We start from the raw sequence: 25,465 nt of genomic DNA, 5'->3' as shown, positions 1-25,465 counted from the left end.
CGCCTTCTTCCTTTGTCTACTCTGAGCTGCTTCAATCAATATCATTACGCTTTTGGTGTGCCGATTTAACTTAGAATTTGACAACTTTCTTTCTCCTACTTTATTTTAATAGAAATGGGGACCTACACTTGTGTTCACATGTAGCTTGGTAAAGTGGCATTCCAAAGCTGACATCACTGATAAATGATCATTCCAGTGTTCCCTTAAAACTCAACCTCTCAACATATCTTACATTTCCTGAATCACTTCCGTCCTTTGACTCTCTGTTTAAAGATGATAGACGGTGCTCATTTTCAACTTGGTTTCCAAACATTTAAACATTTCTTACTCTTTTTCATCAGTTAAGGCTGAAAAGTAATCTTATATATTCACGTATTATCACCTTTAAGTATTTGAACTTTAGATTCCACTCTTTCCAATTCATTTATTAGCTCCTCGGTGGTCTTAATTACATCCAATCCTTTTTGTCGGCTTAAGGCATCTGTTACCATACGGCTTTGCTTAGATGGTTGTTAATGGATTAATTCAGAATTTTTTGTTAACCTTAGTCAAAATTTCATTCTTGAAAACTCAACATATAGTTGTTTTCCTTCTGATCTTTGGAGAAAAAAAAATCCTTGGGCATTCCACACAGACTTTCTTATTCCTTGAGTAGCTGAGGATGCTATCAATAAATACAGTTTGCTTATTTAAGTACTCCTTATACACCATGATCCTTGATTCCTTATAATCACCTGATACACTTGTTATTTCACATAATATCACCAAAGCTTGCAATGCCCTTAACTCACTTTAATCGTAATCTCTGATATGTTCTCAGGTCGGATCTTAAGTTAATCCCCGAGATATAACGTACTTCTTGAATTAGGTCTCGTAAGTAATCAATTCTTTATAGGGTCTCATTTCTTCTTATTCGTTGTTTTGTTAACTCCCGATAATCAGTACATACTCTTATACTTTCATTCCTTTTTCTCCCTTGACATCACTGGTACACTTCATGATTCGCTTCTTGTAGAATCACTTCCTGGGTCTGCCTTATCTACTAGGCCTCTAATATTTTGCCTTAACCCTTTGACATGTCCACACTTCCTAATCCATCTTGGAATTTCCTTCTTATACCTGGTTATCACTATTTTTCTTTAAATTTCCGTATATCTTGGCATATCTTTAGTGAATTAAATACTTTATATTGTGAATTCCCTGTGGGATCTCATTTCTTAATCCTTCTACTTATAGCATCCAAGTGCTGGAAGAAAACCTGGGGGTATCGTGATCATTTTCCTGGGCGCATAAATTTCCTCTTATTAACTGTTAACATCGTGATCCATTATCCTCCCTTGACATCTCCTTATCTTCTCTTAACAACTCTGACTAAAAGGTCATACTACTCATCCTTGTTTCCTTGGGATTATATATCTGATTTCCAACTCCAATTTCTGAAATTCTATGGGTAATTCTTTTCGGTGCAGTTCTTATGTTTATTTTCTCCTTTTAGCTTACTGTTTGCTACTACATTTGCTTTTCCTCGTGAATACATACTTTAAACTCTTATGGTTCATATAGATCTTATACCTTTCTCCATACATATCATGTTTCTTAATCTTTCGAAACAAATATTATTACTATTAGTCCCAGTTATGATTAGGATACTTCTGCTCATAAGGTTTCGGTTGTCTGGGTGCATATACATAACTTTATTGTGCTGCATCAACACACATCCTACTCCCTTATGAGAAGCATCACTATAAACTACCAAACCTCCTTGGTACTTTCGAAATGATAAAGCAGGTGTTGTAACCATTCTCTCCTTTAACTCCGCAAAACTTTCTTTACCCTTCTCCATTCATATAAACTTCTTGCTTTTCCTGGTTAGCTTCGTCGAAAGTATTGCAACTTCTAAGAAATCTTGCACCAATTTTCAATAATAACCGGTCCATGGTAAAACTCCTTACTTTTATTGGTACTTTTTGGCCTTTCTTTATTCATAGTAACTTTGATTTCTACTGGATCTCCTTTGCTCTCCTCCTCACTGATTACTTATGCTTTCTACCATTAGAACTTTCACGTTGTAAACTTTACATACAATTTCTTTCTTCTCCGACTCCCCAGTTGTCAATAAATGCTTCGCATGGTCCTCCATTGACTTTAACTAACACAATTACAACTCATCCAGATATCCCTTAAAGATTCTATCCATCGAGTTCACATATTACTGGTATATTGGTTAATCTAAATGACAATACGAGAATGGTACTTAATTTTGAAAATTATCTTTGATATGTCCATAAGTTTAATCTTCAAATGGGTAACACCCAAATCTTAAATCAATTTCAGAAAATACTTTACTTCTTCTATTTGACTAAAAAAATCAGTAATTCGAGGTAATAGATACTTGCTCTTGATAGTAAACTTGTTGATCTTTCACAAATCGACACACAATCTCATACTTCCATCTTCCTTATGAACAATTAGTACCGGTGCACCTTGTGGGGTACACTAGGTCTAATCGCTCCTTCTTCTAACATCTCCTGCATCTGTTTTGCTAATTTCCTTATTTTAACTGGTGTCATTTTGTGGAAGGCCTTGGTCACTGGCTTCGTTTCAGGTGCTAAGTCAATCGCGAACTTCATTTCCCTATCTGGAGAAAATTTTGGTAATTCGTATGGAAATATATCTTGAAACTATAAAATCTTCAAATTTTGTTTACTCATGACTTCTATTCATAATCACCATAGTGCTTACCTCTTGATCACCGTAACTTTTTAGCTTACATCATCGTTAACAAATTCTTTACCTTCTTTAATCCTCTGAACCTCACCACCTTCTCATTTGGCATCCTCAGCACTATCTTTTCATCACGACGATCTATCTGGGCCTCACGCTTAAATAGTTAATTCATTCCTTAGAATAATATCAAATCCTCACAAACTTATGATCAAAAATCTCACTTTCACCATTGGTACTCACTTACTTAGCAAATACACGTTCTTGAATTTGCTAGTCTTTTAATCATAATCTTACCAATTTAACGAGGTAAATCATCTTATCAACAATACCTTAGGGAATAAACAATCAAGTTGCTTCCATCTCTTCCAATACTTTAACGCATAAGGTATTCACCATAATCATCCATGTCCTCACATCCGTATTCTGAATAACATATTTCACAGGAAAATCGCATATTCTCGTTCTCGAAGACGTATTCCTTATTGGAGTAGATTCCCTTGATTCTTAGTGCATCCCTAACTGGGTTAGTGATTTGCAATTCTCGCCATATGCCCTTGTTTGCTTTTTATGCGTGAGAGGTAGATGGAACTGTGCCCGCTTGGTCCATAATACGTTGATTTCTGTTTGAAAAAAAACTCTTGCAAAGAACGACAATACAACGAAGCAACTAGAAGGATTCACAATTCAACAAAAATTAAAGTTGAAAAGAAAGGAGAAATAAGGATTTGAATATGAATGAGACAACCATATTGGTACTTAAGATAGCCAGTCTTTCATACCATATGGCATACAGCACATGATTAGGTGGCATCCCACCCTACTCTTCGTCATCCTGACAAAGCGTCTCACCATAACACTGTTTATCCCAATCAGAGAGTAAAACTTGAGGGGAACAATTTAAATTTGAAAGGAATGCAATATCCTCTTTTTTGATATCATCATAAGGAGTTTATTAAGAAAAGAAGTTCATATATTTTTAGGAATTAAAAAGGAATATACGCTGCAATATTGAAGACAAGAACGACACCATTGGTCACCATCCACATTTCACTTGTATTCATCTTTCGAGCTTATTCGATCATATTCTCATTGTTCCATATAATAATTTTAGAAAGTACGTTGAAATGCCTTCGCAAATTAAGCATTATGGTAAATTCTTACTTGTCGCGTCTTACGTCTTTAACATCGCACCTACACGTATAATACTTTAACAATTCAATCATAATAGCGTCCCTACCAGATAACCTTGAGTTTTTCTCTTTTCAATTTAAAATAACCCTGAATCATTCAACATAACGATCCTTTTGTTAATAATATTCTTCTTTTGGAAAGGTTTGGAAATCTTCCCAATCGTCTTTGGTCATGCCCAGACTTCTGTTAAATTAATGAATTCTTTAAACTTTAATGGTCTCTGCAACGGGATGAATAATTACTCTGTACACGGATTCTGTTATTAACCTTATCAACAATATTTGCATCTTACCGTTAGGAATAATCAACTTCTTCATAATCACTGATCACTTTATTCTCTGAATTAACAATACCAAGTCTAAAATAAATATCCTTCCAGGTAATCCGGGTCTTTTTACAAACAAGAAACTCAAGTAGTAACTTGACAACCAGTGTTTAAAACTTATTTTATTCAAAAAGGCTTTTAGAAATTTTGTAAGGAAAAATCTTTTGGAAAACTTGTTTAAAAATTTTGGAAATCACAAACTTCGTTGTCCTTACTATATGAGGTGGTTGTTGTCCTTCCTTCTTATAACAAGGTACCAAATTAAAGAAACGATCACATAAAGATTCATTTACTTCAATCTACCCTCTCTTCTTTATTGGGTCCGTTTGCCTTCCTTAATTGACGAAAACTTTATTTGTCATTGCATGCTATCTTTTTCGTAACTTCACATCAAGGCTTCCATACTGGTAATACTCCCGACATTATCATTGCAGTAGTTAAATAGAACAGGCTATCCAGTTGTCAACAAATCGGCTAATGTCACATCACCTTATTAAAATATATACCCCATCATCATAATACCATTATCTAACTTCAAGAAATCTCCAGATCCAAAATCTCCTTTAACTCTCTCTTTTCGGTACTTATCTAATCCATTTCACAAGCTAGTCATAGGCGGCCTACTTACTAATGGCTTCTTTTATCCTGATAACAGCTATCCTCCGGAACACTTGAATCTTCTCTCAAAACTCCTTCTCACCTTTATTAATATCTCATGCATTAACCATTTACTGTAGCTATTGAATCCATCCTCGTAAATACCGTTGCTCCATAAGATAGGTTTTAAACTTAGGACATAGAACAGGATGTAGGGTAAACTGAAGATATACACTCACAGCCGAATATCCAGTAAAACAAGAATAAACAGATGGAGGTTCCTAAATAGGTCGTTTCATATCAAGAGGTGATAAAATAGCGTAGAATAGCTTGGAGAAGCGCAACTGTCATAACAGAAGGTAATACCATTAATACCGATGAAGGAACAAGGTGCAAATCAAATCTGAGAGAAGATGACGATCCTTGAACGAAAAGCTCCAAACGATCAGATGATATAGGGAAATCAGGATCTGTCATTGTCATTGTCTGGGAATCATGTCGCAAGTTAAGAATCCCGAATCGCAATACGAACCGTGTCGGAGACCTACTATACAATCGCACTCAACCTCACAACGTCTTATCTTTCTATTTCCTATTCCTAATTCTAACCCTCTACCCAATCCCAACAATCTAGGCTTATTTCAGTGACTTATAACCTGTAGCTCTGATACCAACCTGTGGCGCCCTCCAAACTCGGGTCAGAAGTTTGGGGTCCATAACACATACACAACATATAAACCTGTATATGAAATATTATTTGTAACGACCCTGCTCTACATAACCATGGATCGCAACAGGTTAAAGTATGAAAACAAGCCACAACCTTAACTTTTATTACAACGTACCAAATCCCAACTAATTTAACTTACAACTTATAATAAAATTATTCTTACAATCTGAGTATCTCTCTATCGCATGAAGCTTCTGCTAGGTCGATCCAACTCAACTGGAACCTTAGCCCGCACTTTGGACTGAGGAACTTCACTATCATCCATATTCTTTTCAACTGTAAAATATATAAAACAATCCCAAGGGTGAGTTAACTAGCTCAGCAAGTCATAATAATAATGACTGAGGTTAAGCAATGTTCAAATAGAATGATTCAGAAGCATCAAGTTTATTGTTAAACAATCATTAGAATTGGATATTCATTTTTAAGTTTTAAAACCAAGGGTTAGGCTGCTGATCATTCACGCACTAACCCCGAGCAAAGCACACAGCACTGCTCTAATTACTGGATCCAAGGCACACATTGGCCTATAATCGACCATGAATCTGGTCTGACCACGAATCTGTTCCTTATTTAGAAAACTATCCAATTCTAAAACAATTCAGTATGACAAACAATATACTTCAATAAAACCAAATCATAATCAATGATGATCAAACACTTGAATAAAAATGTGGAGAAATTCATAGATATCACAAGGGTATATTAGGGTATGTATAAGAAACGGTTTTCAGTTTGTACAAGGGTCAGGTATTAGACCAGTAATGATTTTTCAGGGTATGGTTCTTTGATGTTATAAAGAATGATTGTAGTATAAAAGTTTATGTGTTTTCAAACAATTCTCTTCCGGTGTTTGGTGTTTGGTAGTTAGACATATGGGGAGTAGTATCATATTTGTATGGTTTGGTGTCTGAGGATCAGCAAAGGACGGTTTACAAAGAATAAGGCTTATGGCTCAAGATCGAGAAAATCAGGGTTCAAGGTTAAATAGTTTAAAGCACTTGGAATATAAAACAGGAGTTATTTTGAATAATAGCGACATGTTATGAAACAGTTCGAAAACATGGGTAATATTTCTTGAAGAAAAGTTCAGAAATATTTGCCTTACAGGGCTTTATAACTATTATCGACAACTCTGAGCCGACTCTGTCACTCAGGCTTTAACGTCCAACCACTAGATCCCATTGGATTCGACTTCGACACTCAGGTTTTTCTGTTGAAACTCTACTGAGCTCGTCGACTGACCACTAGGTTATCTTTTAGTCCATCATCCACTTTCAGGTTCCCGACTATAACCGAGTCTCGCTGGTACTAAACGGTGGCTCACCGGAGACGAAAATCAGGAAACCACAACGAGTCGAAACAGGAAAACGGAGATGAAGCCGAAAGAGTCAGCAAATGGGAGAGAGAGATCAAGCTCCCCCTCTTGCCCACTTTCAATCCCCTGCCCTGTTCACGCTCATTTGTTTTTGTTTATATACTATATATTTCTTTATTTATTATTTGCAAAACTGAAGATTTGAGAGACTAACACGTGTATGGTAATGGCACAGAAATTTGACATGTTACTCCCTGCCCCCGAATAGCCTAATTGTTGTTCCGTATTACGAAATTCAACGAGCAGACTTACGATTGAGTAAACCCCTAATAATTACCGAAATTGTTTTAAAATATCCTAAATAATTCAAGGTTATTAAAAATAAATTTTTCGTAATTTTTGAAGTATATTTGAAACGTAACTCATATCCGCATTTAAAAATTAATGATCCGAGCTGCACTTAAAAAAATTTCATAAAATCATGATAACTGTCTTAAAATGTTAGAAATATCCCGAAGTTTATAAAAACGTAATTTTCAAAATTTTAGAACAATTTTCGAAGTGCACTTTATACCCGCTTTTTAACAATTAAACGAAACAACGTGCAGGTGAAATTAATCCCGAAAATTTCCAAAATAATTTTAAAATTCTCAGAATATTATAAACTTAGAAAAATATGAATTTTGTGATTTTTGAGAAACTCTGGAATTAAATACGGATTTTACGAGTAAAAGAAATCAGAAAATCATTTAAAGATAAATAATCAATAAAATATTGATTTCTCAATTTTATAAAATCCTAAAAATAATTATTGTAATTATAAAATCATAAAAACAATTTTAGAGACAATTCAAATAGTTATACAAATAAATTTGCATTAAATCCACTTTAAAAGTGAAACAATTCAATATAATTCCTTAATTAATCACGCGAACAACCCGGTACATCATAAATCACACCTAGATAATAATCAAACAATACATAGCGGTCAAAACCAATACATGTCTTTTATTTAATAATTTCCATAATAATCACATATTTAAATAATTCAAAAATACACGGGTCGTTATACTTATGGTATGCTAATCTCATCTTTCTTTGCACTTTGCAACATTAACATACCTGAAGCATTCTCTAATCTTGCTGATTCTCAAATCACTAATGAACACATTAGGCCACAAGTGCCCCTGATGCACTATGAGCCTCAAGAGGCAACTCCCACAGTTATTCCTCAATTCATTAGAGAGGAAGATGTGTTTCTGTCTAAATTTGAGTCTGTCAAAACCATGTTTCATGAACTAAAACTTGAACTTAAGAGGGTTAAGGAAGAAAATAATGAGATTAAAGAAAAAGTAGAAGCACTAGAGAGTCTCACTGCCTCTTGCAAACACAAGATTGCATATTTAGAGCATTTGGATGCATCTACTCTAGGAACTCCTTGCATGAATGATCATGACATTGTCTCTTTATTTCAAGTCCCTATGCATGATAACACTGATATTATTCATGAATTAGAAGAAGTTAATGTGGGTGTTAAAGGTCAACTGATTGATAATTAGCCTGATTTGGTTCATATCTGTGATGCTGATGGAAATGTGATTGGTTAAGTTTGCTTGAGTCTGCTGTTTGATGAACTCTGCTATGTGATGTTGTACTGGTACTTGTGTTATGTACATATTTTGCTACATCCTGATGTATTTGTACTTGTAAGGATTCTGTATTGGGGTATGTAATATTTAAACCTTGTTGATCTTTGAATTTCAGAAGTGTATGCACTTCTTTGGTTTGTAATGACTTAAAACAGGTTCAGGATTTTGTTATAAATAATCAGTGAACCACACTGATTATTGAGAACGCTTTTGGTAATATATCATGCCTTGTTTTGTTGCAAATCTGTCTTTATCTATCTTATGCAGGAAAATGTGAACAATGTCCCGTGTCTCTATTCTAAAATGTGATAATACTGCTAGCATAAGGGTCAATAATGTTTATCAGATTCAGTCTAGTTGTAGTCTGCCTTGTCCAGTATCTTGTGGCATTTAGTAACTTTTGATTTATATTTAAAAGAGATATTTATAAAATCAGAAATCAAACTATATGTTCTTAACCATTCTGCAGGATTTTCATAGTTAATAAACTTAAATTGATTTGATGCATTTACTATGAACATATACTTTATACAATGCATATGTAATCTGTCTTTGACATCCAACTGTGCACTATTAAGACAAACAGATTACCAAAGGGTAGTCCTTGTATTGTATCTAATTGACATGCCGGTAGACTCACATGTCCCAGAATGAACTCCAGAAGAAACGATTGGAAAAATTGAGTCTTTTGCATCCAGCAAGAGCTTCACAAAGGTCACAAGGAACACCACTTGCATTCCCAAGCAATCTGACAGAATCCATAAGGTAAAATAGGTATATATTTTCAAAATCTCCTCATTTTACTTCACATACACACACTAGTTTGATGTATTGTGTTCCAGTCTCAAACCAATCCAACTACACCTTTGTAGTAATCGACTGTGTAAAATTCTTAGCATATCAGTAATATGGATTTATATGTATTGTTTTCGGTTATTGTAGAAATGTGGTTTTTCTCTAGAATGTATTAGATCTCCAAACTATGTAGTCTGTTACTCAGACCTAGATTAGACATAGATTGTATTAGTGTTAGACTTTGTAAACATGCAATTGGCCAGAATTGTCTAAAGGACAAAATAGTGTGTATTAGTGTTAGACTTTGTACCAAGAGCACAATTTGTATTAGTAACAGTTATTGTAATTTGTGATTGCAGAATTATGTACTCTAGAAAGTAAAACACTAAGGCCTTTGTTCTTATAAATCAATATATACTCCAGATTGAAAAAGAATAAAATTGGCTTAGTACAAGTTGTCTAAAGATTACATGCAATCCGTTATAATGAAATGAACTTACTAAAAACGTAACTGATCTGTAAATGTAAGTTCAAATAGGCGGCTAAATCACACCTTCTTATAAAAACTGTTTTAACTACAACTTTGGTAATCAATTTGAAAAAAAAGGATCAACTACTAATAGATATAATTGGCTATTAACCATTACATCATATCTTTTAAAATCAAACCATGCATGCTTAAAACAGTTCTTCTATTTTTGATTTGCTTAACTATATCAACTATTTTCCTTCAATTCATTCAAAACAGATTAAAAATACCATGCATACAATGTTGAATTCATCCTTATATGCTCAAACTGCATGCATTTGACTAGATCTATGATCAAATTGCCATGCTTACCTAGTCCATTCTGTGAAATAAAACTCTTCCTCATGAATATATATACACTCTTTTTGGCATATACCAAATAAACGGGGAAGAGAAATTATGATCCATTTAAACAAATATAAGTTTGGACCCCTAAAATTCCAATTTTTTATACTTGCTATCTTTTTGATATATAAAGGATTTATCTGTGTTCTATTATTGCATGATACATCTAACAAAGTATTTTGTAGGATCTCAAGGAAGAGATTTAATCTCTAAGTAAATAAATACTTTATTTGCAAAATATTTTTTCAAAAATTTATGCATACACCACGGGGAAGCACACACTGATAATTTTATGTTTGTTTGGCAAATAACAAAAAGGGGAAGATTGAAAGGATATCTTCGATATATTATTTATTTTGGTATTTATACATTTAAACATAAAATTAAGAACACGTAGATCCTCTCCATTAGGACATGAATTTAAATTGATCAAAATCAAAGTCAAAAAGTCAAACTAGCAATCATGTCTTTTAAATAGATAAAAGAGATATTTCATTCTTGCAAAATATCAAAACTATATCTTTATGGAATATATCTCTAAGGCAATATGATCAAAGAAGAAACATCAAGATATGATATTAGATCTGTGTTGCAGCAGGAATATAGCAACAAGCTCGAATAAGGAATATATCAGAAATATTCTTTAGAAGTCTCGTGCTATATCAAAAATATTTAACTCTTCGCTCCAAAATATATCTCTACATATAATCAAAAGAGTTTTTATTCAAATATTATTAATATTCATGATTGGAATATTAATATCCAGTTCTGCAACTCATTTATGTATACTTACAGTAATTTTCTCCCGTTTCGTAAAATCAGCATTTCTCGGAGAAAATTATTTAAAAATACTCAAACACATTTCCTATCACCCAAATATATCTCATATAGTAGGAAATATATTTTAAGTATTTATACAAGTCAAAACTTTGGTCAAAAGATCCATCTCCTTTTTTTTTCAAGACCAATGGTATTTTTACTCGGAAGAAAGGCTGACAGAATAGTTCCAATTTTAGATAAAATACTTACACATGCTAGAATAACTTGAAATTTGGCATGGATAATTTAAATGGTATTTTCTAAGTATGGTAAAAATTTCGTAGCATTCAGAGAATTTTTGTCTGGGCACAAAAATCGAGGTAGTTGGTCCCACAGTTGACCAAGTTTGACCTAGCTACCATCGACTAAAATTGACCAAAACTTGCAGGATATCATTTTATATTATTTAAGTAATTATCATATTTTTTATGGTATTTATTTAGGAGTTTTTAAGGTGATCATAATTAATGGTGCTTAATCCTTAATTAAAGTAATTAAAGAATGATTAAAAGAAAAGGAAAATATATATTTAATATATATATATATATCAGCTGAGATTTGAATGAATACTATCTTGTGCTTCCTTCCCACTTGCAAAGAAACACAACCTACTTGCCATGTCATCAATCCATGTGATACACTCCATCCACCATTCATTCCTTCTCAAATCTCCATCATTCAATCCACCCAACTTCTCCTATAAATAAACCCCCACCCCAACTCATTTTCTTCAAGATAAAGAGCCACAAAGTTGCTGGGATTTTTTCAAGAAGTGCTTCTCTTCATCTCTTTCAAATTCTATACACACACTTCTTCTCAAAAACCTTCTCCCTCTTCTATATACTTACATATATACAAGGTTTTTGAAACTCAAGCTTAGCTTCACCCAACCAAGCTATATCCCACCAAGTGAGCTCATCCACTACCACTTCCCGGACTCCCGAAGGGCTGCCCAAGTTCGACCAAAGTGCCAAAATCCGGCCGAACCTCCGGCGAATTTTTCCGGCGAACTTTTCCGACCCTTTTCCAAAAGTGGTTAATTTTAGCTTCTTATTTGAGTTCTTTGTATTTAAGCTTTGTACTTAACTTCTATAATTCATCTTAAGCTCTAATACAAGCTCTCTTATAAAGGAAGTTCTCGGGGAGAACTTAGATTCGAACTCGGAATTCGAATAAGTACTTGATCTTCCCATAAATCATTCCAACGAGAAGATCTAAAAAGAAAAGTACTTTATCTCCAAGGGGAGATTATATTTCACACAAGTACGAGAAGATCTAAAAAGAAAAGTACTTTATCTCCAAGGGGAGATTATATTTCACACAAGTACGAGTTAGCCAATTATTTTTTGCACTTTAATTGGATCTTGGCTAACATTCATTCGTGCTCATAAAATAATTACGAAGTTTAAGTGCAATCCTTTCTAGCATCTTTTGTGCTCTCCGGGGGATTATTACTTGTCTCATATAAACACTTCGTAATTTGTCAAATCTTAAAATGGATCGTACGAGTTAGACAATTACTTAACACTCTTTAATTAGATCTTGTCTAACTAATAACGTACATATAAAATATTACGAAGTAAAAGTGTAATCCCTTCTAACATCTTTAGTGTTCCGGGGGATTATAGCTTGTTCCATATAAACTACTTCGTAATCATCCGTTAAAATTAAGGACGAATCAAATCCACGAGTTAGCCAATTAATTTACGCTATTTAATTGGATCTTGGCTGAAGCATATCGTGTATATAAACAATTACGAGTCATATCGTATAAGCCCCTTCTAATATCTTTCAGTGTTCCGTGGGGTTATACTACGATATCTATAAAATACTCGTAATTATTCGTCCAAACTTCGAAAGCACAATCTTAAGCCAATTACTTGCACTTATTTAATTGGATCTTGGCTAAGACTCATAAATCTTATAAACGTGCTTGAAGTTAAGAGAGATACATTGACCTTATAATCGTCAATATACAAGTATACCTTAAAACCTTAAGTTGATATACTTAAAGGTAAAATTACAACTCTGAGGTTATAATTATAGTATTTTTCGATCTATAAATAATTAATCGAAAGAAGCAGAATACTAAAGAAGTCATAAGCCATAAGTGCTTAATATAAAAAGACTTCTTATATTACTCCACCTATCTATTTAATCTATAAAGGAGTAATCATAAAAATACCTGGACTACTATTTATTATCTTAAGTCAAGTATTCTTATTTTGTTTAATATTCTTATTTGAATATTATACTATTTGTGGGCTAGTACAGTAACATACTAGTTCAAAACAAATCTTTTCCTACTTGTTTTATTTCGTGGATTGTCTTATTAGTTTTGTAGTGAGGTGAAGTGACGTGAGGTGATTCTCGTTCTAAGACCCAAGTCCTAGACGTACTAACGGGGAGTTAGAAGTCTTTGCACCGTGAAGAAGATGAAAGACCCAAGACCGGATCACTAAGATCCAAGACCGACAAAAGCTAAGGAAGCCAAGTCCACACAAAGGCTCTACAACAACTTTGAAGAAATAGCGGGGTTATTATCTAAGATAAGTTGTGTAGGTATTACATTTATTTTGAGGTGGTGACCCCTGTGTTACGCACCAAGACAAATACTTGTAAAGGGTGTAAAGGCTTCTCCGCCTACTAAAGGAGAGAGTTTATTATAAGGGAAAATCCCGAGTCCGGGAGAGGAGCTCGGGGACTGGAGTAGGGGTGAGCGAATCTATTAGAGGTTGTGCCATCGCGAACTAGGATAAAATCACTGTGTGGTATTTTCTTTCCTTGCACTTTATTTTCCGCACATATAAACTGCATAACCACTCGGTAAAGTTTAAAAAGGGATAAAATATTTTTAAAACGCCACAAAAATTTTTAAATTGGTAATTAAGTTATTCAACCCCCCTTCTAGCTTAAAATAGCCCTCTGACGGGACCTTACATGTTTATTTCTGTCAAGTTCGTTAATCGTGGTAGGATTTTAATAATAAAAAAAAAAGATAAGCACAACTGTGCTTACCCCCTTCCCCTGTTCTTTCTCTTCCCCCCCCCCCCCGGCGGCTCCATTTCCGTCCCTTCAAATCTCTCACGCAACAGTGTCTTTCCCTCTCATTTTCTTCTTCTTTCCTTATTCTGTTGGTTTCGGTGAGTTTGCCACCGGCTTTTCTGTTCTTTCCGGCCGTAGCTCCAGTTGGCCCAATTATTCGTTTTGCTGCTTAATCTCGTGGTTACATATGCGTATATATTTATGTACATATATGTGCTGCTTTGCATGTGGTTCGTTTGATTTTCTGGTTGCCACCGGGTTTTTCCGGTATGGTGACTTGAGTTTGGTACTGCGCATACGCGCGCGTGTGTCTTGTGATTTGCTGCCTTGGTTTATCTGTTATGTGGGAATTCTATTTTATTAATTTAATTGTTAATTTATTAATTCGCTGCAGAAATTAATTGATTTCCATTAATGAAATGAAATATTTTTATTTGTACGGGAATAAATTGTACTAATCGAGGAAATTCATGAAGGAAGTTCGATATAATCGAAAACCCGCAAATTTTATCGCTGTCGGCGATGAGTTTCGGCGAGCCGACGGTGGACCGTGATGATCATTATCTGAGTCCTAATATCTTAATATAAATAAATAATAAATGTACCAATTTTTATTTATGTGTTCAAAGTGAAATAGTAGTTATATATTATTATTCGAGATTGAGATTGCGATTGTAATGGTTAATTGACTGTTGAGTTGAATTGGTGGTAGGGACTCGTGATTAGATTGTTGGATTGTGGTTGTTGTGAATTTGATTGTTGTTGGTTTGACGTCGATTGTATTCGACGGGTAGTCCGATAAGCAAAGGAAGCGCTGCCTGATTTTCGGGAACGTGCCCTGTAACATATCAGAACTACCAGTCGAATGTACATAGTTATATAATAATAAATAAATACTTTGTAAAATATGACTAACAACTTGTTTTATAAAATGACGAGTATATGCATTTTCCGAAAATGAACATCGAGTTGTGTTTTGAGTAGGTGAACTCTGATTGTTGTGTGTTATTATAATATGTGTAATTACAAGTAGGGATTTGATATCAAATGGGTAGGTTGTTAGCGAGGATATGTCAAGCATATCTAGACGCCTAACGTAGGGTATTTCGACTCTGTAGGTTCTAGTTGAAGGACTCCAGAAGTGATATCGAACTAAAGATAACCTAGTGATCAGTCGACAAGCGTAGCGAGGTTCCAAGCGAAGGACCTGAACGTTAAAGTCGGATCCAGGATAGTCTGATAGTAAGGCGATAAAACCGAGTGTCCAAGTTAGTCCAAGGTCGATTAGTAATAGTTGTAAAGCTCTGCAAGGAAAGTACCCCTGATCATTCTTTATGGTTCAGTACGTGTGAATAGCTAAATGTTTTATTCTCATAATGGAACAGAAACGTTTTAAGTTACGTATCCCCTGTAATTATAAATCACTGTTTTCAATCTATTTTGGGGAAAAGTAACTTCTGAAAGCACCTATCTCTAAACGTGATTAAAATGAAAAGAAGTTTTGAATAGTGTACTGTGATAGAATGGTTTTAAAAAGAGATAGGTGATAGTGATTTTGAAAACTGGATAAAGAGACTGTTTTAATCCACCTATGTCGTGGAATGTTTTGATCCACCTATTTCTTGGAACTTTGGAAAGAGGAAAAAGGGAATTCAGTTGATCTATTGGAATTGAGTAGGCGTAGTGGCTAATTGGGTTGGGCATTCTATTTAACCGATTAGTCCAACGTTGGGGGAAAGGCCTAGCTAGTCTTTTCCCAAGTTCCGGAACACATTCTTCATTCTGGATAGCCGTTAGTCACTGTGCGGTGTGGGTAGACTGATCATCTATCTTCACCCGTTGAACGTCCAATAGATTTGATTGATTCAGTTTTTGAATTGATTAACAAATCAACTTGTTGAAATAAATGATTTGGAAATGAAATAGCATGCTAAGATTTAACTCTGGTATTTACACACATCAACCGACTGATGTTATTGTTTTACGGAGCATGCTAGTTTTGAATATCCAGTTTATGAATGTTTACCCTGTTTTGCAAATGAGCTATAATCTCTGTTCCTATCACTGTTTTAACATAAATTGCTTTACTTGTTATTCATATAGTGGTACTGCTGAGCAATTGATTGCTCACCCTTGCAGAATGTTTTATATATGTATTGCAGATGCCTAAGAAATTCTTCCGTGGTAGTTAGGGCAGAGTTTCAGTGTCTTCCGTGTCAGGTTCCTCTGAGGTAGTTGTGTTTGGACCAGAGATGGTCTATTGAGTTGCTGTATTAAGTTAGTTGTGACAGAATGGCTTGGGTAAGTTGGTGTTGTGATAGTTGTAACCTAAATCATACTTAAACCTGGAAAAGATCTTGGTAAAGGGGTCATAGTTATATTTTATTATTGAATTGTTTATTTTATAGTTGTTGTTGATGACGTCAACTCCTGACCCTAGGGTTGAGGCCGTCACATGCAGTTTATAAGCATTTGAATTGATAATAGAATATCAATATTTAACAACATGCATATATATACCATATCAACATGCTCCAATATATCGCAAGATTTGCTAATTACAGTCATGCACTTATCTCAAGATAATGCATTAATATATTTACATCACAACAACAGTATAACGGGTAAAAAACTAGCTTGAGCGTTCCGGGGTAGACTTAAGCTTAGAGTGGGTCCGGTAACCTATGAACAAAAACATAAGTCGGAATTAAACCACGGTCGCTTAAGAAACTAGACTTTAACCAATTGGACCCTAACGTTCATTTTTGCGCTTAACGATTCACATAAGTCGCTCGAGTAACCTCGGCTCCACCATTTTTATAAAATTAAACGTTACGTATTATAAGGCGACGCTTTTGCGAATACTCTACCAACTGACCCATTAACCTTACATAATTGTTTCATACTCCAATTAGTCACTTAAGGACCTTAACCAAGGTTTCAAAGTAAGGCAAGGGGTAATGGTTCGTTCACGAAACGCCGTTACTTCAAACGGTCGTTTCTCCTAAACCGTACATCGGATTCAAGCGAACCACATACCAAAATGAAGCTTACGACACGATCTAGCTACAGATGGCAAAGTTACAGATTAGTCAGTTGGGTTTCTATCCCGAACACTAAAACAAGCAGTTGAATGAAAACGGGCATTACGACGGCTATGTTTACGCGATTACCCATGTTCATACCACTCCAATTAACCACCAACCAACTCATAACCATCAATACAACAAAACTTCACCTAAAATATACCACATCAGTCCATAAACTCCAGGTTTTTCAACTCAAACAACCACAATCAAGACCTATGAACTATAATCAAGCTTCAATTACCAAAACACTTCCAAATCAAACCAAACTACTAATAATCACAATCCATGCTTCTCATTTCACAAAACCAACCATTAAACTTACTAAAAAATAAAGTAAAGGATAGGATTTGAAGTTTATACCTTCCTTGGTAGGTGTTAAGTTGCTAGGAAGCCTTAGGGAGCCTTAATCTAACCTCCTACAAGCTTGATCTTTCTAAAGAAATCAAGAACACAAAGTTAGGTTTTGAAGTGTCTAAAAGTCCGATTGAAAGAACTGTAAAAATGAGGGTCTTATCATGATTATTTGGACGAGACTTGTGAACAAGAGTTGTAGGCCATCTCAATTCCTTTCCAACGAGCTATAGAACACAACATTTGAGTGAATATTGAAGGAGATATGGCAGTTTGAAGTTGCTGGTATTGTTTTGGCCAAAAGCTTTTGTTCTTGGAAGCAAAAGTCAACTTCTAATTTGTGTGTTTTATGATTTATGTTGGTTGCTTCTCTTTCTTTTATCTTGGCTACTTTTAGATTTTTACCATGGTAAGTTTTACTTGGCTATAAATCAACCAACAAATCAAAACTCCTTGCCATGCTTATGTCACCATGCTTGTGTCATCTTGTTAACACATGTCTTCTCCTTGTTGGTGTGATGACATCAACATCCACTAACCTCTTTGATTAACCCTTAATTACTTGGCTAATGACCGCTTATTTGTTATACGGTTCGCTTAATTTTCGTTCTCGTTTGTCATTTGAGAGATTATATCCGGGATCTTATTACTTGGGTTCCCCTAAACCTTTCTCAATATTTTATATTCCTTTTATGATCCTCTCTTATAATCCTTGAATTTATATCCTTTTAATCATGTTACCTTATACACAATTCTTTCGGTATCTGGTGGATTTTCGGGAAAAATCAAAGAGTCCGGATTCGAATTCTAATGAACTTTACATACACTCATTTACTTTTTGGATTACTAATACGATCTTAGAATTCCCATAACAGTATTCCTTTATAGTGTGGTCTGTTAATTTTCCTTAATCATCATCATCAGCAAAAGTTACTATTCATCCGTGTTTCAAAAATTCCAAAAATTGGGGTTATTACAGATTCCATCACTTCTTTGACTAACTTGAAGTCCAAGAAAGTAACTTAATTTTTCCATCATGCTCATTTCATATTCGCTCTGCATGAGTCTTGAGAATCTTTGACATAGTTTTTCATTAGTAGAACCAAAAATGATATCATCCACATAGATTTGAACTAGGATCATATCACCACCATGCTGCTTGTAGAATAGAGTCTTGTCAATTTTTCCTCTAGTGAATCCATGTTTAAGCAAAAATTATGTCAGTGTATCATACCAAGCTCTAGGTGCTTGCTTTAATCCATAGAGAGCCTTGAGAAGTTGGTAGACAAAATCTGGAAATTTTGGATCTTTAAAGCCAGGTGGCTGTTGGACATAAACTTCTTCTTCCAACTCACCAAAAGGAATGCACTCTTTACATCCATTTGATACACTTTAAAGTTTGAGTGTGCAGCAAATACAAGAAAGATCCTTATTGCTTCAATTTTTACAACCGGAGCAAAAGTTTCATCATAATTAATTCCTTCTTCCTGTGATTGGGCTTTTGCAACCAACCTAGCTTTGTTTCTTGTCATAATTCCATTTTCATCCATTTTGTTTCTGAACACCCACTTTGTTCCAATTTTACTTTTGTTCTTTGGTGCAGAAACCAACTTCCAAACTTTGTTTCTTTCAAATTGATTTAGCTCTTCTTGCATAGCAGATATCCAGTCAGGATCAAGTAGAGCTTCCTCAGTTTTCTTAGGCTGAATTTGTGAAAGAAAGGATGCATGTAGACATTCATTAGAAGTTGTACTTCTAGCCCTTCTCCAACATTTGGATCACCAATAATTGCTTCTCTTGTGTGACTCCTATCCCATTTTCTGGTGTGAGTTTGTTGACTTGAGTTTTCTGCATTTTCTTCACCATTGGCATGACTTGCAGAACTTTCTCCTCTTTCTCCCCCTGAGTTTGTTCCATCAAACTTAGGTGTTTGAGATGAGCTTCTATTCTCAAGATTCACTTGCTCAGTTGACTCTTTATTCATTCTGTTGTTTGTGTTGACTTCAGCTTCATCTTCAGAATCACTATCAATGTTGAGATTTTCAAACTTAAGGGCTGTAATATCCGGGATATAGCGTGTAATTATTTTTATCAATAAATAATTATTATGTGATCATTTATATAGTTACTTAGCGGCTAAGTAATCTATTTTTGGATCCAATACGATCCAACAGGTATTAATATTCCATAAGTATAAATAGCCTTTTTCTTATTTTATTTTATTTGTATAATCATAAACAAACAGTTAAAACATATAATTTACAGAGAAAACTCGAATATTCATCGCGTTCTTCAGAATCAAACCTAAAAACGAAGGCGTTATCGAAATCGAAATCAAGCGTGCAAATAACCGAATCGAAGCTCTCGAAAAGTACTTTCAGAATTAACCGTCAATTTCAGTGCAGAAATCAAGGGTAATTTCTTATTTAATTATTTTAATTCAAATTAAATTATGATTAATATATGAATTTTTGATTTTGATGTTCTTTGTATGATTTGAGGATTGTATCTTGTAGATAATTTTTTCCTGATCATTTTGGTATATTATATATTGAATTTGGAGTTCAATAACATGTAGAAAATTGGGTTTAATTCTTAAATTATTGAAATTAGGGTTTATACAGTATGAATGTTTTTAATTGAATTTTAGGCGTATTTTATTCAAGGGTTATTAGCTTAAATTGATTACACCAGCTTGTAGATCGTTGAAAAACGAATCGAATGATGTATATATAATGATCGAACGATAACTGGAAAGGCCTCATCAAAAAATCGGGCTGGGCGGCGGCGTTCTTTTTCCGGTCGATTTTCCGATCGATTTATTGATTGGTTGGACAAATCGTTGGCATGAATAAGTTCCCGGGAGCAAGGAGAAGCTTTTCGGTTGTTTTGATACATTTCTGGGTGGTTTAATAGTTGCCGGAAAAGCCCTAGTTGCCGTTAATGGCGACTGGTCAGCGGGCAGTCGACGGAGAAGACAACTGCGGGGAAATTACAGTTTAGCCCCCGGTCGTTTTCAAAGTTGTAAATTCAGTATTTTAGTTTTAAAAACTTGCAAAACTTGGATTTCTGTTTTTAAAATTTGCAAATATTATATTTCTGTTTTAATTATTTTCAAAAATGGTAGTATTTCTTTTTATAGTTATTTTCAGAAATTGTTTTCATTTATTTAAAAAATCCAAAAATCAATATTTCTAATTCTGAAAAATATTTTAATTCGAAAATAAACCGGAATTATTTAATTAATTAATTTTAGTTAATATTTAATTATTTAATTGATCAATTAATTTAAATATTAATTGATTAATTGATTTAATTATTTTTTAAATAATTTTAATTAATTATTTAATTAGATTTAACTATTTCTTTTGATTTAAAAATTCCAAAAAATAGTTTCGAGTTTTAAAATATTATTTTAAATTATTATCAAGGCTCGATAATTATTAAAATGATTTTAAATTCCTAATCGGGTGTTTAAACTTTGTTATTATAAAATGATTTGTTAACCCGTTTTAATTTCGAAAAATTTTCAATAATTCGTTTTAAATACCCGGAAAATCATTTTAACCACGAATCTTCTTTGGAAAATTATTTGATCAAATATCTTACGTGCTATGTGCTATACGTGATCCGATTGATGTATAATATGCCTGTAGGTGCATTGTTTGATGGTTTTTGCTATAACTTTCAATCCGTAAGTCGAATTTGGGTGAAATAAAGGGTAGATAGAAGCTTGTAATGAATAGAACGGGATGAGAATGAGTATTGATAAATACATGTGATGTCTATCAGAGGAAGCGAGATATAGAAAGGGAAAGCAAGTGGTCAGTGAGTGAGAATCAGTAGACGAGTACAAATAAAGTGAAAACAAATTGAAATAAGGCAAGTATTCTCAAACCTTCTTCTGATACAGGTATTTCTGTTCTTCCTTGTTATGTTGCAAATATTCCAAATAGTTCTTGTTATATATTGCAAGTACTTTAAAGTAATTAACCCTAGACCCTGATTCTTATTTTTGATCTTGAGCTGTAAGCCTTATTCTTTGTAAACCATTGATTGTTGAATTCCCATATACGAACCACACAGATACGATACTACTCCACAAATACATATATACTATATACAAATCCCTAATATAGAATTGCTTATCATACGAACCTTCATACCTGGTATAACAAAAGACCAATCCTTATAACCACTAAACCTTTGGTCTTCTACCTTCTGATTCTTTTCCTCGCTGAAAGCCAATCTTCATGTTTACCTTGTTATACCTTCATGATATTATGAATCACCCTATGCTCCAAGATAAATGTTGTTTATGATTAAGCTTATTGATTTACATTGTTTATCATGTTATTATTATAAAATTGGATTATTTTTAAATATGGACCAGATTCATGGTCTGACCAGATTCGTGGTCATGATAGGCCAATGTATGCATTGGATCCAGTATAAAGAGCAAAGTTGTGAGCCTAGCTCGGGGTTAGTGTGAAAAGCATATGTCATAGCCTATTTGTTTATTCGAGGATTTAACTCAACTCAAATAAGAATGTAATAAGTAAATAGTGGATCTACTGTCAAAGAGATTTCACAAAGTAACATTTGTCAAAGGATTCAGAAACAAGGTTCATCTACAGACTTGGGGAATTAATTCACTGGAAGAAGCTCAAGAAATTGATCGAGCCTCAGTGATACAAATCAAGATTGTGGATTTAATCAAGTGACAGAGATCTCGTCAGAGTATCAGAGAATTACAAGGATTTAATCTGAAGAAAATCAAGTATCAAAGTCAAGACATGAAGAAACGTCACTGAAGTTAGTCACTTATGAACCAGACAGTACATCGAGTGTCAACATTGAAGTGGTGGAATGATTCATAATTCTCAGTGATTTTCAGAAGATTTTCAGAAGAATGGTTGCTGCTCAAGATTAGTATTAATTCTCTATTAATTAATTAAGTCATATAATTTAATTAAGAAAATAAACTATATCGGCAAAGATTAATTTATTGATTAATTGAATTAATTGATTAATTAATTCTGAATTAATATTAAGGATTTTCAGAATTTTAATTGGATTAAAATCTGTTTTAAATCAGCAAGACAATTGAAAATGAACTAGCATGACAATCTGGATTGTCATACCGATTGTCATGCCAGGCCATTTTAAATAGTCTCACTGAAAGTTACACTGGGAGGAGGATTGTCTTGCCAGTTCATTCTGATAGTCTTGCTAGTTCATTCAATTGTCTCACCGAAAGTCTTGCTAGCTCAATGGATTGTCTTGCTAGCTCAATGGATTGTCTTGCTAGCTCAATGGATTGTCTTGCCAGTTCAAGTAGGTCTGTTAATTGAATTATAAAAAGAAGAGCAGCAGAAGTCATTCATAATCATCCAACAACTCAAGAACAAAAGAAAAGCCGCTGTAGAAAACATTTTATTTTTCATCTCCTAAATTCAAGATCACATTTCTAGTTATTAAAGTTAAATCCAAACCACTAGAAATCATTCTCTTGTTCTTGTGTAACTATCTAGCGGATCAAAATCCCTAGAACTTAATCTCAAATTGCGTTTAGCATTTGATTGTTTTTATTGCGAAAATAGAAAAAGTTCATGTCGAATTTATTCTAGATTTGTGATAATTAATTTGAGATTAATCCCTTGTAATCGATACCGTTGTTGTAACACCTTTCAAGTTTAATAATATTTTTATTTAACTTGAATTTTGTTTCAATTTTTTATTCCGCACTAAATTCGATTATTCGGTATTGTTTGTATTCAACCCCCCCCCCTTCTACAAACACATTGGGACCAAACATAGTACGTGACTGATCAGCATCCTAACCTTGGTTTTTAAAAATAAAGTGAATATCCAATTCTAATTATTGCTTATCAGGAAACTTAATTCCTTATATCATTTCCATTGATCATTGTTTAATCTCAGTGTTGTCACTATGACTTGCTGAGCTAGTTAGCTCACTCTTGCAAATCTGTTTATGTTCTTTTCCAGTTAAAAATGAAATTGGTGGTAGCGAGGATCCCCAGAAAAGTGTGCGAGCTAGGTTTCCAGGTTGAAATGGAATAAGCTAGTTGAAGATGTTTGTCTTAGTTTATGTTGAAAGTTGTAAGACTATTTTATTTTCGTTTGTAATATAAATAAATTGGGATTTGTTATGTTTGTAATATAAATAAGGTTGTGACTGTTAGTGTAGGTGCCCTAGAGGCAATACATTATTCTTTTATCTTTATGTCAGTTGATCATTCAATAAATGTATTTATTATGACCTTAATTACTGCGATATTTTGTTAGCATAATAAATGTCCTTAGAATCATGATACAAATTGTATAGTTTAAGTACATGACTTGAACTTGAAATTATATAATATATCATATTCTTAAAGGTCCCTAGTCGAGTATTATTATATAGGACAATAATAATACATAGATAGACTAGTATGTTGTTTGACAAGATAACCACATCTCATTGGTTATAAGTATGGGGATACTAAAGTCAATACATAGGTACATGTGAGAGTACATGGTACTGGACAGACCCACAGTGAGATTCTTCATGTTTAATAAAGTCATAAGAAAGACTCACAGTGATAATGGTGTAACGATCCTTTGACTTAAAATCATTATATTTCTATACGAGGATTAATATACTTTGACTACATTAAAAGTTACTTTTGATCGGGTGATGATAAAAGTGGACATCGGGTATATCATGAGTCGTATGAGAAATATGAATGATAGATAAAGGATTTAACCATCCTATAATTAGGAGAGATATTATTGGCCTCTTGATTGAGTGAGATTATAAAAGCATGGCCATGCTCAAATAATGATTTGTCTCGATAATCTACTCATGGATCAAGTAAACCCGGATTAAATGTTGAAGAGGATGACTAAATACATGCCTCGAGTTTAATCTATAATATGTATGGTTAAAAGGATTATATTACATGAAAAACATTAATCACGAAAGGTTTTATCTAATCACGATTTAATTATTGTTTAATTGGGTAAAAATGATGTATTACTAGATACCGCTCATTGTTTATAATTTTATTAGAGAATAAAATTATTGCCAATTAAATAATAGCCTATAGGGTCGCACAAATAGAGCACTTAATGGAATAGTTAATTTAAATTATGGATTTAAATTAATTGATGATTATTTGAATTTTATTATAATTAAGTAAGACTTAATTGAGATAATATAAATTCGAATTAAAAGGAATGTTTTTGCCCATAATAATTATGTATGACTTAGTTATTAATTAAATAATAGAAATTCGTTTTTATTATTTAATCCAATACCTACTAGGGTTGGGCTTTGCTATTATGGGCCTTTTTAATCAGTCATTATAAATAGATAATGAGAGGTTAAAGAGGCTTGTACGTTTTTTAAGAAAACCCTAGCAGCAAAGAGAGGGAGAGGCAATTCAGATCATCAAGAAGGATGCTAGTACATCCATTCCGTAGTCAAGTTCGTGAGACGTTCTTGAAGGTGCTCGTGTGGATACCATAGAGGTGTTTCTCCGAGAGGTAGACACAAAGCGTGATAGCTAGGATCTCCGTTGAGTTCGTGAAAGTTAATCTCTTGAAAGGTATGATTCGTTATCTCCATAATCTGCCCATAATTATACATGGATCCTATTTTTTGGGTTTCGAAATTTTTGTTTTATTTACGTTTATCCGCGGCGTTTTATGCCTTCGGAACCCAACAATGGCATCAGAGCTACGTGTATAAGGGGCTGATTTGGTTACGTGATTACTGTATTTTTACAAGTATGCATGTGTGATGAGTCTTCCATGATAACAGTTATGTTATATGAGTCTGCCATGATAACAGTTATGTTATATGAATGATATGATGAATCTGTTAATGATCTATATGATGATACTAGTATGTTTAAGATCTGCCATAACTCATATGTATGCGATCTCTT

Source organism: Apium graveolens, chromosome 2 (genome assembly GCF_009905375.1).
Source record: "Apium graveolens cultivar Ventura chromosome 2, ASM990537v1, whole genome shotgun sequence".
Classification (NCBI taxonomy): Eukaryota; Viridiplantae; Streptophyta; class Magnoliopsida; order Apiales; family Apiaceae; genus Apium; species Apium graveolens.
This window is presented reverse-complemented; position numbering follows the sequence as displayed.